Source organism: Eubalaena glacialis, chromosome X, assembly GCF_028564815.1.
Source record: "Eubalaena glacialis isolate mEubGla1 chromosome X, mEubGla1.1.hap2.+ XY, whole genome shotgun sequence".
Lineage (NCBI taxonomy): Eukaryota > Metazoa > Chordata > Mammalia > Artiodactyla > Balaenidae > Eubalaena > Eubalaena glacialis.
The window spans coordinates 135,234,635-135,247,699 of NC_083736.1; positions in this window are offsets into that span (position 1 = coordinate 135,234,635).

A 13,065-nucleotide genomic window follows, 5' to 3' on the forward strand; every position below is an offset into this window, starting at 1 on the left:
TTTATAGTCCCTGATCAGTTGAGAAACCTGTTTGGGGGCCTTGGCTTGCCTAGAGTTGAAATTCATTTACATTTGAGAAGATAAATTACCTTATTTTTCCAGTTCGAGAATCTAAAGTAAATTCCAGTCTACTGATCAAAAAGTTTTGGTCAGAATTTTTCAGAATGGTCTGTGTTTTTTTAAAATCTCAATTAGCATTTCATTGCTCAGCCTTCTCTCTGAGAAGGAGCATTGGCTTTTAGAGAGCCTCTTGAATAATTATAGATCATTTAGAAACAATTGTATTTAATCAGAAGGACTCTTGAAAAAGCAGGTAAGAATATATGGTGGAACAAAGACCCACCATTACATTCAAATTATTTTGGATTTATTTTGTATAATTCATAGGCCACTGTGCCAGACACTGTGTGGGCTTTGGTATGGGAGACATGGAGACAGATACCCTCAAGGGCCTCACAGTCTGAGGGAGATGAGATTGGCTTTCATTTCCTTATTTTAATATTGACAGTTTTTGTTGCTCTATGAGTTATCAAGGGACCAGATTTTTGCTCAGATGTTGACATTAACATCTCCCTTTCTCTCTTCTTATTTCTCCCCATCCATTATCCATCATCTGAATTCCCAGCCCTACCCTTATTATTAATAACCTTGATTGTTTTTTGTCAATTAGGGATGCACCTGATGCATCTGAAAATAAAGCGAAGGACCACATCAGTACCTTATTCACAGGACTGCGTGCTCTGCTGCGAAGACACGGTTATCCTGCAAAAGGAGGCAAAGCTAAAGCATCGCAGAGTGCTGCTGCCCTTTCACAGAAGAAGGGAGGTTGGAACTGAGCACCCCGACCCATCCTTATAGCTGTGGGTGGGACAGCTGGGTCTCTCCGTTTACCTCAAACATCTCCGGGAGGGATTAATGACGAGATGATCTCCTGAGGCACCTTCTGATACATGGCTATTTATTTTCTCTCCATTCATAAGTTTGTGATAGTCGATGCTGAAAATATTATTGAGGTTCATGCAAAAGTAGAAAAAGGAAATGAGAATTAGTAGAAGTATTCTGGGCAATAACAATGCAAATTTTTGTATCTTAGGCACTTGAAGGCATATGATAAATTTTGCTAAGGGAAACAGGGCCCCAAAGGTGTCAAACAGTACCTGTAATATTTAAGTAGATTTAACTCAAAACATCTGAGCAGGTTATACCCGTAGCATGTAACCGTGCTGTAAAGAGCTCTTACCTAAAAAAAATACTTTCTTGACCAGATGATACCTTCAGCTGTTGCCTTATTTCTGTGCCCTCTTCACAGCAAAGCTTCTTGAAGTGATTGTATAGACCCTGTGTCCACTTTCTCATGCCCCATTCTTTCCTCAACCCACTTCACTGAGGCTGGAGCTCCCACCAGTCCAGGACAGCTACTTTTGTCAGGAATAGCAGTGGCCTCCACATTGCTGAATTCTTTGGTCCCTTAACTGTCCTCATCTTTCCTGATATTTCAAAAACATTGGACAGGTGACCACTCCCTCCTTCTTGAAGCATTTTTCTCTTGGCTTCCAGGATAACTGGATAACTTGATTCTGGTTTCTCTCCTAACTCATTGGCCATTCCTTCTCTCTCTCTCTCTCTCTTTTTTTTCTTTCATCCCCTATTTCCCTCTTCAACTTCTAATCATTGATGTGCCCCAGGGCTCAGTCCTAGGACCTTTTCTCTTCAATATCTACACTCATTTTCCAGCCCCTTAATTCGAAGGGCTACCTGGATGTCAATGCCCCCCACTTTTTAAAATCTATCTGCAGCACTGACCTCCTCCCTGAGCTCCATACTTGAGAATCATATTCATTATTAAATCAGCAAGAGAGTTTCCTCTGTGACTTCTTTGCTTGGATATCTAACAGGAAAGTTAACATGGCCATTCTGGACCTCTTGATTCCTCTCCACTCCATTGCCTCTCACACCCCCAGCCTTGGTTCTCCCAATTTCAGTAACAGGTACCACCATTCTTCTAGCTGCTCAGGATAAAAATCTAGATGTCATTCTTGTGTCCTCCACCCCCTCAACCAATCCATCAGCAAATCCTTTTGGCTTTACCTCTAAAATATATCTCAAATCCATTCGCTCTGCGCATTTCCATAGCCTTGGTGTACCAACCTAATCCAGGCCATCATCATCTGTTCCTTTCAGAGAAGCTTTCCAGCGAGACTCCCTTGCTTCCACTCTTGTTCCCCAATTTGACCTATTTTTCACAAACAACCATAGTGATCTTTTAAAACATACGTCACTCTCCTGCTTAAAAGCACTTCCTGTTCCACTCAGAATAATGCCAACTCCTTACCATGTACCCTACATAATCTGGTCCTGCCCGTCTCTCAGACTTCATTTCCTACTTCTCTATCCCTTGGTCACCCTACAGTAGCCCCTTTGACCTCCTGTCTCCCTTTGTACTTACTGCTTCCTCTGCCTGAGATGCTTGCTTTGCTCCCAGGTTTTCACATGGCTCTCTTCCTGTCATTCCTCACCTTCTCAGCAAGGCTTTCCCTGAGCACCCTGTCGAAATTACTGTGCTTAAAGATATATGAAATGATCAGTTCCGTGGTCTCTGTGTTGGTTATCTGTCTGTCTCCCCCACTAGTCTGTAAGATACAAAAGCACAGTCACCTTATTTGTCTTGTTTGTGCTCTATCCTCAGCCTCTAAAAGATACATAGTAGGAGCCCAGTAAATGTTAGTTAAATAAATGAATGAATGAGGTTCAGCGTAACAAGAATTGCCAAGTCCCTATTGTGAGTTAAGTACTATGCTGTACACTGGGGTTTTAGTGAAGAATTGGATATGGTGCCCACCCTAGAAACGAAACAAGAACATGTTCATGGGTAATAGTAACGTAGAAAAGCACTTTATGGTTGCTTTATAAAATACATTGGCTTTATTTCCTGGCAACATATGGTCTCTCTTCTGTCTTTTTTATTTCTTTGTAGGGAGTATAGGAGATGAAAGTCACTAGGTGGAGCTGAAAGTCAATGGGGAAATGACCTCAGAAATCAGCCATGGGAGAGTGGCATGGGTTGTTTCCCGAGTTTGAGAAGTTGTGACCAGAATTGAGTTTCCAGGCTGGGGCAGTGGTCAGGAAAACTGATTTTGAGGCAGTTGTGCAATTGGCATGGTTTATTTTTCATGTTATTTCTACTCCCCATGTAGTTATACACCCTCTTCTCATTCCCTCTTGAGTGAGGGTTCTGGAGCTCTTCTACTCATGCTTGGCCCCCTTGTTATCCACATCTACTCATAGAAAAGGATCTGAGACTCCTACCCACCAAGAAAGCAAGTGCTGCTGTCAGAGCTGTCCTTGTCAAAGGATTTAACATTTTGAATAGGGAGCAAAGTTTTATGGGTCTCTAACATTTTTGTGAGGAGAAGAAACGAACGTTTATTGACATACATTAAAATAACTGGAGACTGGAGGGTTGTGTTAGTGAGGTCCCTGAGTTAGTGAAGTTAGGGGAGTGGGTGGGATTGGGGGAGGTGGAGAGGGGAAGATGTTGATAGCAAAGTCTCTGAATGAGCACAGGAGCCGGAACACTGCTCATTGGGAAAACCAGAAAACACTGAAGAATGGAGAAGGATGTGTGAGAGATAGAACAGTGTCAGCAGCTTTGGAGAGTTACAAGATATGGCTTAAAGATTTTCTAGTTAAGGGCCCTTGCTAAAGCTTAATTCGATGAAACTAAATCATGGAATTCCTTATTTTAGCCAGGGATTGAGGAGATTTTAGATGTCTGAATACACCTAGAGCATTCGACATAGCCTGTACCTTATCTGGTATATTATGAATACTGGGTTTTGATAGAATTCAGAAGACTTAAAGAAGTCAAGAAAAGGAAAGAATTGGGGGTTGAAAATCATAATGTTGTTAGAGAGGTCATCATGTAGATCAGTAGAAATTCAGGTGGATGATCTTCAAGGTCTTTTTCAATTCTGAACACTTCTTTGTTTATGATAATTTATAAGCAATTAGTTAGTCTACTTCAGATCCTTCATTAGCACTCAGCATTTTCTCATGAGAGTCTTTTCCATAAAATTAATTATAACTTTGAAAAATCTAATACCCATAAGCTAATCATTTTAATGTGACAGTTTTTTATCCTTTCTTCCTTTTTCTAAAAAGGCAAAGTCAATCCAGAAGCCTCTAGAGAGAAATCTAATTGGATTCCATCACTTCATAGCTATGAAGATTTCAACCAGATGATGCTACAAGTAAGAGGGAGTTTGTTCTTTGATTACTTCATATGTAGAATACGTGCAATAGAAGATAAAGAATAGTGGTTTTTCAAAGTGTGGCTAGGAGACCATGCATTCAGAATTACCTAGGGAGCTTGGTAAAAATGCAGGTTCCTGGGACACACCTTAAACTGTCTGAATCGGAATCTCAATCCTGGTAGGGCCAGGAGCCTTCATGTCTAACACGCTGCCCAGATGCTTCTTATGCCAAGTGAACCCACTGATCTTGAGTGACAACAAAAATGAACAACTCTTTCTATAGTTTAGTGGCAAGTTAAGTAATTATCTGGTAGAGTCATTCAACACAGGTTGCTAGACTCTACTGAATAAGGCTTTTAAGTCCTTACTTTTTTCCTCAGTGACATGAGGAAACATGTTCATGGTTTCTATCTCCAAAGGAACTGGTAGGTTTCACTGAGTTCAAAGGCCACAAACTAAAGCCCAAATGACCATGGTCTTTTGAGTCAGACAGACAGGGATATGAATTGTGCCTTTGTCACTTACTCATTATGCATCCTTGAGAGAATTACTATCTTTGAGCTTTAATTTCTTTCTCTGTAAAATATCTCTGTTTCACAGAGTTGTCATGAGAATAAAGTGGACATGTGTGAAATGTCTAGTTCACTTTTTCGCTCTCTTCTCTGTGTCATTTAATTTCTCTTATTTTCCATCCCTTTGTCTCCTTGTGTTGCAGTCTGAGTCACTTCTTCAGCTCTGTCTTCCCGTTCAAAAATTGTCTTTCCAGCTATGTTCTAACTTGCTATTTAACCTACATACTGAGTTTTTATTTTGATGATATTATTTCTAGACATTTTGTTTGATTATTTTTCACATCTGCCTAGTCAGTTATGAGTCTCTTGCTCCTTCATTATATTTTCAATACCCTTTTAAAATTTATTTAAGCATATTAAGCATGCTTATTTTATAGTCTATCCCTGATATTTCCAGTATCTGCACATTTAAAATCTGATTCTGCATTTTATTATTTATACTGCCTCTTGTTCATGATGTTTCATTTTTTCCTGTTTGTTAATCATTCATTACAATCTCATGCTATTTGGGAATTTATCTGCATGAATTCTTTGAGGGCTTTAAAATCATTCTCTAGAGATGATTTCAATTCCTTTTTACTAGATATCTGGGGTCAGGACCATGTGAAAGTAAATAATAGGCTTGGAGTGTTGAGGGCTACACAGGTAGTTTGTGAATTCCAGCTCCGAATCTGTGCGAGTGTAGGCTTCCCAGATGACACTCGGTTTTTCTTTTCCTTTTCTAGTCTGAGTGGAAGCTGAGGCAGGATGGACAGGTTGTGAATCCCCTGGCTTCCTTTGCTGGATAAGATCTTTCTATTTTGTCTCCCAAGAGTGTTACCCTTTGGGAGGCCTGGCTTTATGCAGGAGTCTCTGATTTCACCCCCGACCTTGTGCGGGCCCAAGCTTTGCTTTCTGTCCCCCCAGCTCTATGCCATCAGTGTTGTGTAGATATTCCCAAGGCATATGCAAGCTCCGATATCCCCTTACCTCTGAATTCTCATGTTCTAGTCATTTCTGATGTCAGATCGTTTCCCTTACTTTACCATAAGCTTGGCCCTGTTTTGAAATATAAGTTTTAATATATTTTAATCATCATTTTAGGTATTCTCTACCAGGAGACATTTGTCTGGATATCTAATCCATTATATAGCAGGGAAGTGATGGCAATACCCATATTTATAAATAGATGACTAAACTAACCACAAACGAAAATGCCCTCCAAAATATTCTTACAGTTTTTAAAATTAATTTTGAATTAAATATGAAACAATCTACACACGGAAATGAATCTTCGTAGCTTGTGTTGGAGAGTTTTGTGTTAATTGGGTATACATTGAAATTTGTTTGTCTAAATGACACATCATTTGATAAACATCTCATGCTTAAGGTTAAGTAGATTCTGTGTAGGAGGCAGAATAATGGAATTTTAATTAAGTCTGTGCCTGCTTTATTGATATTTAAGGACCACAGTACACTTTCAGTGTGTGATTATAATTATTTATGCATTTAGAAATAAAGCTATCATTTTATTATTGTTCCATTATTTAATTACATTATTATTCTCTCTTCATTAGTCATTAGATGGCTTTATGGTAATACTGAGCACAGATGGAGTGATAATGTTCGTGGCTGACAACATCTCTTCTCTCCTTGGCCATTTACCAGTAAGTTCTCCCAGCTTTTGGGAAAGAATCATTTGCTTTGTCGTTTAGGGGTTCATTATTTGTTTTCAGCAGCATATAACTCATCAGAGAAGACAGTCTCAATGTTGTCAGAACGTGCACCTGTTTTACTGTCCTCTCCATTGGTTTCAGTTTTAAAGCTATAAAAACAAACTCTGATATAAGGTAATGAAACGGTGTGTGTGCGTTGGTGTATGGTTTGTAAACTGCCCCTGAAGGAGAGCTCCAAAGAAGACTCAGGAGATAATCCCCAAGGTGACTACTTTGCAAGACAGCCCTCACAAGATGGATGTGTTTGATTTTGTACATTTCTTGAGTCCACCACATACTGATTAAACAATGAATGTCATGATTTGGTCATGCTGGCTCATGACATCCATCTCCAGGTCTGATTCGCTTTTTGTTTCTTTATATTGAAGAACAAACCCTGATCTCATTTGGAAAAAAATTAGAAATGATTGCCTAATTTAGCAATGTTGTAAATATTGCTGGAGAGACCTACACATGAGTTATAGTCAGAGTCTCTGATGTTCAAATTAGTCACTCATTCCTGAGCCCTTTGGTGTCACTGTATCCCTCTCAGGAGAGCTTTCTATATCTTCCTAGCACCATTGACTTAGAATATATGACTTCCTAAAATTTTTCTGGATCTTCAGGCTGGACACCTACCAGATATATCACTTAAACATGAAAGTACTGCATACCTTCATATTGCATGCATGCCTGTGTGTGAAGAGGGGCTGTGTAGAGTACATCCACCACCACCACTCCTGAATCTCTGTCACTTGGCTGGTTGTGTTAAACGCATCTGGATTGTTGCTTTCACTGCATATTTCTCACTCTACAGAGTTGTCTTAAGACCTTGACCCACAGATCTATAGCACTCAAGTTTGAAACATGTAAATGAGTAGAAGTTTTGTTAAATTATTATTTAGTTAAGTTAGAAGAAGATTAGGAGCTTATCCCACTAGTTATGCTGTTCCAGCTGGCATGTTCTATGGCCCACTTGGAAACTCAGAGGGCTTTTCTGCTCTTTTCTTTTTATTTAAAGATACTAAGGTCCATTTCTTTATTTCTCATTCTCTTCCTTTCTTTTAGAAAGCAGTTTAGATTTCCAAATTCAGCTTATATTTATAGAATACCTAAACAGCTGAATAAAATGCAAATATTAGAGATATTCGTTGCATTGGACCTCAGAGGAGTTATATCATAGGAGAATGGTCTTATTAAATGCATATTAAAAGAAAGAATGTAGGAGTATAATCCATTACACATTAAATTTTGTTATAGTGAAGACCAGAAAGCTACCCAAATTCTTGAGGTATTTGACATTACTTAAACCAAATTGGCCATTGACTGAGACTGGTGACTTTTCCCTGAGGATCCTCACATGAAGATTTTTCACAGCAGTGGTGTTAGTTATATCATTTTCCTTGATTCTTTATGTATTTTGGTTCAGAGTTTTCACTCTTAAGAGACTCTTTCACCCTTCAACATTTGAAGTAACACACAGACACACACACACAGTCACCCTAAGGTAGAGGTGTCTGGGACATGGGTTTGAACTGTTAATCTTAAACCATGGACTTGATAACCTGAGACTGGTGTACTTAAAAATAAAGCTATAACTATTATTGATACATCTGTACGTAAACATTAAATGGGAATGAATTTATATATTCTTTTAAAACAGGGTTGAAAAGGTCTATACCTGAGGCACAATTTCACACTTTTCCTCATTAAATCCTAACTTGTAATTTTTAACAACATGCAATTTTTCCCAGGCTTTGATTAAAAATTTCATTTTATAAGTCACCCATCTTATATTTATATGGAAACCAAACCATTTCTAGAGTATCTGCCTGGCTCCAGGAATCTACAGTTTCATTAAAAATCAAGGAACCTCTGTCTGTTGGGCAACTCTAAGCCAATAGGATGGTGAGGTGGAAAGAACTTGGTCTTTGGAGTCAAATAATCTGGAGGTTAAAATTTAACTCTCACTCACTAACGACATGAGCTTTAGTTTCTCATCTGTCAATAGGGGACAGTATTGCTTAGAGAGTGACCGGAGGTGGGATATTACAAATGGTGTGGTTAGTGTCACTGATCAGGTGACATTTAGACAGATACTTGAATGGAGTGAGTATGTGAGTCATGCAGATAAGCGTGTTTCAAGTAGAAGCAAATGCAAGTGAGAAGTCACTAAGGCAGGAGTCTACTTGGTGTGAAAAGCTATGGTAAAGAGGCCACTGGGACGGGAGTGCTGTGAGTAAAAAGTAAAGTGGTAGGAGATGATGGGGTCAGAGCAGTAACAGAGGTCCACCTTGTTTAGGGCCATTTGCCTTTTCCTCTGAGATGGGAGGACGCTATTTGGAGCAGATGCAGGAAATGATGTGAACTTGTTTTATCAGGATCGCTCTGGCTCTTGTATTAAGAATAGGCTATGGGGGTAGGCATGGAAGTGTGGAGTCACTTGGAAAGCTATTACAATAGTCCAGGCAATAGATGGTGGTGGATTGCATTAAGGTGGATGTGGAAGTAGTCAGTGTTTTGTAGGTGAAATAAGTTTTGCAGATGGATTGGATAGGGATGTGACAAAAAGATGGGAGGAGTCCAAGTTACGATGTTATAAAACACACCATGACTGAAATGATGGCTGATATCATCATCATCGTGGTATTAAACTTATGTCTGAAATCTGGCACCACATTTTCCCAATCATTGATGTCATTGATGGTTTTTCCTTTGGAAAAACTTGTAGTCGCTGGTAGTAGTAACTTGTAGTTACTTGTATTCACTACCCTCTGTCTTAGCAGCCTGCCTTCCTAGTCACTCTACCTCATCACCCCCTCAAAAAAACATATAATTGTTCTCTTTTAAAATTTTTAAACAAAATAAAATTTTAAAATACAGATTTCATCATGGAAAGAGTTTCTCAGGATTGAGTTTTTAAGAGGCTTTAGGAAGTTTTAGAAAGAGACTTCAGAAAGACTTTAGAAAGTCAAAAATTTTAGACATAGGTATATGGCTAGTTGGTGATAATTGTGATGAGTTTTGCTTTGTTCTCCCTGCGAAGTTTACAGCGTAGTAGAGAATCACTAGCGATGAGTCTTGTTTGATTCAGGGTGCAGTCTGAATCTCGTACAGAAGCTCTCATCCTTCCTGGTGCCCTATACAGTTGAACAGTTTTCTAATGCATGTTTAATGTGGATGTTTCTGCCAGCAAAACGATGCTGCTTGCCTGGATTCTCAGTAAATGTCAAGGAGTGGAGTAAATTCCTTTATTCTTTTTTTGGCATGACTGAGACTCACCTTACTAATATTTGTAGGACAACTAATGGTTATTTTCAAACTTGGCTTTTAAAAAGCCTTAATTTTTCACTGGTATTTATCCTTGCTTCATTAAGCTCTAAGTACCTTGATCTTTCTGCCTTGTGTAATAAGAAGAGCAAATGCCAAAGATTTACGAAAGTAACATGGTGTTGATAATGCTTTCAGATCTCTGCCCTTTATCTAATATATAGCAGGGTCACTGGGATGATCATTACGTCCACTGTTTTTAGTTGGTGGTCAGTTATAAGGCATTCATTGTCACTGTCACCTTCCTTAAAGAATGTAGTTAATTAATAAGAAACTTATTGCCACTATTTCCATCCAAGGAATGTGCACCATCAAAAGACTGCTCACTTTGAATTCTTTTAGGTGACAATGCTATACTTCCTTCTACCAATGAAAGAACTGGTGAGCCTTAGCATTTTGTACTTCTTGTTAAGGTATTACTTTATACTTTGTATCAGAATTGTCTGTGCATGTGTTGTCTTCCCTCCTGAACTATGCGTTCATTGAAATTAGAATGAACATGTCAGGTTCATTTTTTTAAACTCTCATAAGTTTCAGCAAAAAAAATAATAAATTAATTCATATAGAGTGTCCAAAATGCAGAAACTGGTCCGGTAGCAAACTGGCTGCTCTTGGTGCAAATTGGGCTCAAGGTAGCTATGTTGTAGTGGAAGGAACAATGGATATGGAATTAGGTGGAGCTGGGTGTAAATCTCATCTCTGAACTTGTGACTTCTCAATAATCGGACAAGCCTTCGTTTCCTCATGAATTCAATAGAGGAGAATTCTTCCTCTCACAGGGGATTAGGTGAGCTAGTTCGTGTGAACATACCTAGCATAATGTTCTGGCATGAAGCGGTTGTTAAGTGTTAGGTGAAGGAATAAATGAGTGGTCTCTACTGACCAGAGATAACTTGGTTTGGTACCTAAAGTGTATTTTATAACTAAATCAATAAAAGCATTTTTATTGAAAAAGTTAAGTTGAATGAAAAATATCTTTTTCTTTTGGGAAGTCAGTTTCTTACTATGTGACTTTCATTGTCAAAATCTGTTGCCTGGAACTTCCCTGGCGGTCCAGTAGTTAAGACTCCGTGCTTCCACTACAGGGGACAAGGGTTCAATCCCTGGTCGGGGAACTAAGACCCCACATGCTGTGTGGCGTGGCCAAGAAAAAAAAATCTATTTCCTGTTAATTTCATGTTTTCTTTGCTAAATTAGGGTTATATTTCTGCCCTGAATTGAGCCAAGACTTTTCTTGATTGAGACAGGATCCATCTGCTAATTTGAGCATTGGCCAACTCGTAGGCTGGCTTCTACAAATGGGCCATAAAAATATATTTCTGAATTTTGACTGTAGATTATTAATATTAATCAATTAAAAATCATTTGAATTTGTGGTTCATCAACCAAAGCCATAATTAAGCTACAAAGAGTACTTTGTTTATTATTTTGTTCCTATCACATTAAAAACTCATTACTTAAAGGCTGATATTCAGTTTATTCATGTGTCACCATACTTCAACTATGTGGTACAGTATTATTCACTCATTCAACTAATATTTATTGGGTGCTCACTTGTGCCAAGCTGTGTTCTAGGTGTTGAGGATGTAGCAGTGAGTAAGACGGCCGAAGTCTCTGTTCTAATGCAACTTACATTTTATTGTGGGAGACAGATAATGAATAGATAAATATATACATGTGACTATGATGTCAGGTAATGATAAGTGGTATGAAAAAAAACACAGGAAGAGAATGTCAGGGAATTGATGCTATTTAAAATACTTTTGAGTAGAGACTTGAATGAAGTAAGGGAGAAAGTCATTGCAAATATCTGGGAAAGAGTGTTTCACATTGAATGAAGAGCAAGCTTAAGGGCCCCAAGATGACTGTTTGCTTGCTGTATTTGAACATGAGCAAGGAGTTCAGTGTACTTGGAATGCAGTGAGCAAGAGGGAGGGTAGGAGAGGCTAAGGTCAACAGGCAGCAAAGAGCCAGAACATAGAGCTGTCAAGGACGTTGGAAGTATACTTTGGCTTTCACTCTGAATCACTTGGGTAGCCAGTGGAAAATGTTGAGCAGAGGAATAACTTGATCTGACTTATGTTTTAAATTGATGACTCTAGCTGCTCTGTGGAGAATGGAGTGGGAGCAAGGGTGTGGCAAAGATAGATGCAGGGAGACCACTGAAGGCTATTGCAGGATCCAGGATAAAAATGATGGCTTAAACCAAGTGCTGAGAAGTGGACCGATTCTATATGTATTTTGAAGGTAGAACCAACAGAGTTTGCTGATGGACTGGATTTGGGGCTTGAGAGAAAAAAAGCAAGTCAAGGACAAACATGTGGGTAAATGGTGGTACCATTTACTGAATTGGGGAAGACTGAGAGAAGAGCATGTTTGTGAGGGGAAAATATCTGGTGCACTCGTTTTGGATGTCTTTTTATTTTTATTTTATTTTTAAAAAATTTATTTATTTTATTTATTTTATTTTTGGCTGCATTGGGTCTTCTTTGCTGTGCGCAGGCTTTCTCTAGTGGCGGCGAACGGGGGCTACTCTTCGTTGCGGTGCACGGGCTTCTCATTGTGGTGGCTTCTCTTGCTGCAGAGCACAGGCTCTAGGCACGTGAGCTTCAGTAGTTGTGGCACGCAGGCTCAGTAGTTGTGGCTCGCAGGCTCTAGAGCTCAGGCTCAGTAGTTGTGGTGCACGGGCTTAGTTGCTCTGCAGCATGTGGGATCTTCCGGGACCAGGGATCGAACCCATGTCCCCTGCATTGTCAGGCAGACTCTTAACCACTGTGCCAGCAGGGAAGCCCTATTTTGGACGTCTTAAAATTGAAATCCTATCAGACATCCAAGTTTAGTTATCAAGGTGAGTTCAGGGAGAAGTCTGGACTGGAGGTGAGAAGTTGGTAGTCATTAACAGTTAGATGGTATTTGGTGAGGTGGAACTGGAAGAGACCACAGGAGACAGGATAGTAAGAGAAGAGATCCAATGACCAGGCCCTGAGCACTCTTGTGCCAAGTGGCCAGGAAGAGGAGGAAGATCTAGCAAAGAAACTGTGAAGGAGTAGCCTTTGAAGCAGAAGGATATCCATATGTGTATGGTGTCCTGGAAGCCGAGTAAACAGAGTATTTCAAGCATGAAGGAGAGGTCAGTTATATCAAATGCTGAAATGTTAGGCAAGATGAGGGTTGAAATCGACTATTGAATTTGGCAATATGGACGTCATTGGTAAC